At 48.1% G+C, this 5318-nt stretch overlaps 1 protein-coding gene across 1 annotated transcript in view; it reads right to left on the bottom strand.

The window, feature by feature from the left end:
* Nucleotides 1-4104, bottom strand: part of MCOLN3 (mucolipin 3) — a 38624-nt gene extending 34520 nt beyond the window's left edge. Inside the window, exon 1 of the mRNA XM_029948141.1 lies at nt 3945-4104. The gene's annotated coding sequence lies outside the window, so the exon portion shown is untranslated. The remainder of the gene's footprint in view (nt 1-3944) is intronic.
* Between the last annotated feature and the right edge of the window lie 1214 nt (nt 4105-5318).

Below are 5318 nucleotides of genomic sequence, written 5' to 3'. Positions count from 1 at the left end.
GAGTAGAGAACCCAGAACTGGGCCCACAAATGTATGGCCAATTAATTTTTGACAAAGCAGGAAAGAGTATGTGATGGAAAAAAGACTGCCTCTTTAGCAGATGGTGCTGGGAAAACTGGACAGCAACATGTAGAAGAATGAAACTAGACCACTTTCTTATACCATATACAATAATAAACTCAAAATGGCTGAAGGACCTGAATGTGAGACAGGAAACCATCAAAACCCTCAAGGAGAAAGTAGGAAACAACCTCCTTGACCTCAACCACAGCAATTTCCTACTCAACACATCCCCAAAGGCAAGGGAAATGAAAGCAAAAATGAACTACTGGGACCTCATCAAGATAAGAAGCTTCTGCACTACAAAGGAAACAATCAAGAAAACTAATAGGCAACCAACAGAATGGGAAAAGATAGTTTTAAATGACATATCAGATAAAGGGCTAGTATCCAAAATCTACAAGGAACTCACCAAACTCCACACCCGAAAAACAAATAATCCAGTGAAGAAATGGACAGAAGACATGAATAGACTCTTCTCCAAGGAGGACATCCAGATGGCCTACAGGAACATGAAACGATGCTGAACATCACTCATTATCAGGGAAATACAAATCAAACCCAGACTGAGATACCACCTCATGCCAGTCAGAGTGGCTAAAATGAACAAATCAAGAGACTATAGATGCTGGTAAGGATGTGGAGAGACGGGCACCCTCCTACACTGTTGGTGGGAATGTAAACTGGCGCAGCCGCTCTGGAAAACAGTGTGGAGGTTCCTCAAAAAACTATCTGTAGAACTCCCTTATGACCCAGCAATAGCACTGCTAGGGATTTACCCAAGGGATACAGAAGTGCTGATGCATAGGTGCACATGTACCCCAATGTTCATAGCAGCAATGTCAACAATAGCCAAAACATGGAAAGAGCCTAAATGTTCATCACCTGATGAGTGGATCAAGAAGATGTGGTATATATATACAATGGAGTACTACATGACAATGAGAAAGAATGAAATACGACCATTTGTAGCAAAGTGGATGGACCTTGAGGGTGTCATGCTAAGCGAAATAAGTCAGGCAGAGAAGGACAGATACCATATGTTTGCACTCATAGGTCTAACAGGAGAACAGGAGAAACCTAATGGAGGACCAGGGGGAGGGGAAGAGAGAAAGAGAGTTGGGGGAGAGAGAGGGACGTAAAACTTGAGGGACTACTGAACACTGAGAAGGAACCTAGGGTTGAAGGTGGGGGGAGGGGGAAAAGAGGTGGTGGTGATGGAGGAGGGCACTTGTGGGGAAGAGCACTGGGTGTTGTATGGAAACCAATTTGACAATAAAGTATTAATAAAAAAATATTGCTTTCCCAAACTCACAGAAAAAAAATAAATAAATAAAAATGCAAATAAAGCCCTAGCAGAGGGTCCAACACTGAGCAACCTGGTCAGCTTTCTGAACAGACAGCAAGATTCTTTTTTTTTTAATAGTTTATTGTCAAATTGATTTCCATACAACACCCAGTGCTCTTCCCCACAAGTGCCCTCCTCCATCACCACCACCTCTTTTCTCCCCTCCCCCTTTCCCTTCAACCCTCAGTTCGTTTTCAGTATTCAATAGTCTCTCAAGTTTTGCTTTCCTCTCTCTCCCCAACTCTCTTTCCCTCTTCCCCTCCCCCTGGTCCTCCATTTGGTTTCTCCTGTTTTCCTGTTAGATCTATGAGTGCAAACATATGGTATCTGTCCTTCTCTGCCTGACTTATTTCGGACAGCAAGATTCTTAAAAGGCAATGGAGGCTTAGGAAACTTACCTGCTCTAGAAAGGCGAATGCAGGGGCTTCATAAGCCCAAATCCCAATCAGCCATATCACTTGCATTTGATTTTTATGGAGGCCCTTATATTTCTGTAGTACATTTTACTTTTCAAAGTACCTCATGTCTATTATTTCTTTTATCTCTTTGACAAGGATGGGGCTAGTTTTATTGTGTTTGTAATCAGCTTTTCCAAATCGACAGACATCACTCCAGAAGCAGGATTTTCACTCAGACCAATATTAATATTACAGAAACCTTTTCAAAATAAAATACCCCAAACCACCTAGCAGAGTAGAGTCCTTCCACGTAGAATAGGAAGACTGGCTCTGTGTGATGTTTTTACAGTGATTTCTACTCAGAGATCAAGGTAGGGGGTGGGATTAAAAGAAACTATAGTAATACAACTCTAGCAAGTCATGGTTTAGGTATTACATGGCTTTCCAAACACAGAAGTTCACTTTTGGTTCCGATTCAAACATTCCTACCAAACCCATCATCTCCACATAATAGATATTGACTATAAAAACTAGCCATGGGGAAGTTTTTTAAAATCTTGATTAATGAAAAGATGAACAAGAATACTGCTGATTCAGTAAAGCATAAAGCCTATTTACAATGGCATAAGAACAGCATGTGCAATACCTTCACAATGCATAATTATGATAGAACTCATTTTAGTATGGTTCTTACGTCTTAAAATGCCTGTCAAAATATCTTAGGTAATGACAAGGGGAGAGAAAAAAGTTATGATCCCTTAAGATTTTCATTCAAGAACATTTTATTTCCTTCTTCAAAAACCAGAATTTAGACACTTTATGAAGACCCTCATGTGACTAACAACATAGTAATAAAGCAGGTAATTATAATGCATAATCGTAATAATGGTTGGCAAATTACAGATTTGAGGACACGTTAAACCCTTTCTATTTTGATACAGGGAAAAGTAAACTTTAAGCAAACTAGACACACGCCGTTGTGACAGTAACCCACAGGAACAAAGTGAAAATGAGACAACCACAATTAATTTACGGCACCAACTTGTCCCGGAAGCAAAGCATTTCATTCACAAGGACTGACAGCTACACTTGCTGCAAACGTTGGCTTTACCAAGTCACAGAAGCCTTTCCGGGAGTGCACTTGAAAAACTGCCAGATGTCCGGACCCCTAGGCGCCTAAGGAGTGCCGGCCAACCACCCAACACGGCCACCCGGGGGCGCCGGGCAGGATGCGGGGTAGGTGGAGACGCGGGGCAGGAGAGTGCCTATCCGCGGTATTAGACACGCTCTTAAAATCTACAAACTGACACACAGAGGTTGTTTATTCACGGCGATGAGAGGCTCGCTTTGATCGAGTAGGAGAAAATGAGAGAAAACCAGGGAGTGTGTTTAAATAGTAAAAAAAAGTAACGCAACCTAATTTCTCCAGAAGCGCTCTCCCCCCGCCCCGCCCCAGCGTTCCCGCCGACCTTGCTCCGGGAGCGGCCGCCGCAGCCCGCCCTCCTCCCCGGCCTCCGCGCCGCCAGCAACTTCCGACGGCCCCGCCTGGCTGCACGCCGCTTTCGCCCAGCGCAGGGGTCCCGGATTCGCACCCCCATTTCCATCCGCCTCCTCCCACGCCTCTAGAAAAGGCCACTCGAGTTACGGGAGGCTGGCTGAGTAGCTTCTGGACCATCTCTGAGCCCTTGGCCGGCCCCCAGACGGCCACCTCTCCCCAGGTCTTCCAGGGCAAGACTGGCCGCAAGTCGCTTCAGGTCTCGGGGTCCCTGCCTCAGGCTTCCCGGTGGGCAAAGGCTTGGACTGGGGTTGCGCCGCAGAGCCTTCCACCCGCTCAGCCCGAGTGTCGGCTGACCCCACCGGGGGGGCCGCCGACCCACCCGGTGGTGCCACCACCCGCGACGCCCGGCCGCTGGAGCCGCCACTGACCTTGGGCAGGCTGCCGGGCGGGCGCTGTGCGGAACCGCTGCAGCTCGCACCCCGCTCCCACCTGGGACCCTTCCATGGCGCCGACGTCCGGGGGTTCTGACCCTCTTGCCGTGGGTCACCGACGGCTCGAAACATCGCGGTTCCTCCCTGCAGTCCCCGGGCGCCGTTCCCACGACACCTGATGCCTCCGGGCGGCGCCGGGCTCGACTCACCTGCGGCTGGGGCGGAGGGGGGGCGCTGTCAGCGCGGCAGGCCGCCCTAGAAGCCTCTGAAGCTCTTCTCAACCGGGTACAATTGGAACCCGGAGGCCGTTAGTCGCTGGCGGTGGCATCCTCCCCACTGCCGCTGTGACTCGTGACCCTCCTCCCCTTTGCCCCCGCTCCTTTTCACGCCCTTTCTGGGTAGTCTCAGTGGACCGGGTGGTGCGAAGGAGGTCTCCGAAAGAGCCCGGCGCTGTCCAGGTCTTGGGCACCCGTTCACGCCTCTCCCGGTTCCTAAAAACAACCCGCATAGCCCTACTCGGGTTTCTCCGGTGCTTCGGGGCTCCGGCGTGCTGGGTGCGAAAAAATTGCGTGGGCTCCGGGCTTCCGACCGCCAAGGGGCCACCCCTTCCGGCCCAGCCTCGCAGACGCCTGTTGGGGGCGAGGGGGTAGACTTGAGGATGGGTGTAGAGAGCCCGGCTGCCGGTGAGTGCGCAGTGCTCTTCGGCACTCGTCCATTCTGAGGTCTGCAAACAGGGGATACCGTGAAATGTAAGACGTTTCAAGCCTCAGCCTTTTAGCCTCTCTAGACCTTCCAGCTTTGCAGAATTGCTTGTAAGCAGTTAACTAGACTCCTCTAGGCTGGGGAAAAGAGCGAGCCCTGGAAAGCTCTTAGAAGAAATGCGGCTGGATGTACTTGAGGTAGTGATGAAGATTGTTTGCGTGACCGAACATTAGCCAGACTGCAAAACCTCCTCAGCTGTGCCTATATATATAGGGGAGGGGAATCCAGTTTTAGCAAGAACCTTGCTAAGTCAGTTTAACCAAAACACTCCTCCTCCCATCCCTCAATACCTGATCATCTTCAGTAAGTAACTGGGTTCCTCACCCTCCCCCAGCTCTCATGACGTCTGATCGCTTTGGGCAAGCAAGAATCTTGTTAAGTGGGTTTAGCTGAATCTCCCCTGACCTTGTTGTTTTCTCTTGGTAATTTTCCATTCACTGACCCCTGTCCTGCTCCTGGGCTATCAATTCCCACTTGCCCATACCGTATTACCAGTTGAACCTCATGTCTCTCTCCCCCACTGTAAAACCCATTGTAACTATCTGGGTGGTCCTAAATAAAGTCTGCCTTAGCATGACTATAAAGTGTCATCCAATCTTTTTATCCTTAAGAGGAGATCTTCCACTATGACCTTTTTCTTCATGAATTCTTTTTAAAGATTAAGCCTAATTTACTTGCTAGAAATAATCAGGAACTTTGATTAATTTTAATTACAATCACTTCAGGTTTGTTTTGATCTTTCTTTCTTTCTTTCTTCTTTCTTCTTCTTCTTCTTCTTCTTCTTCTTCTTCTTCTTCTTCTTCTTCTTCTTCTTCTTTTTC

This window comes from Suricata suricatta, chromosome 8 (genome assembly GCF_006229205.1).
Source record: "Suricata suricatta isolate VVHF042 chromosome 8, meerkat_22Aug2017_6uvM2_HiC, whole genome shotgun sequence".
Classification (NCBI taxonomy): domain Eukaryota; kingdom Metazoa; phylum Chordata; class Mammalia; order Carnivora; family Herpestidae; genus Suricata; species Suricata suricatta.
The sequence above is the reverse complement of the archived record's forward strand: the minus strand, read 5'-3'. Positions and strand labels throughout refer to the sequence as shown.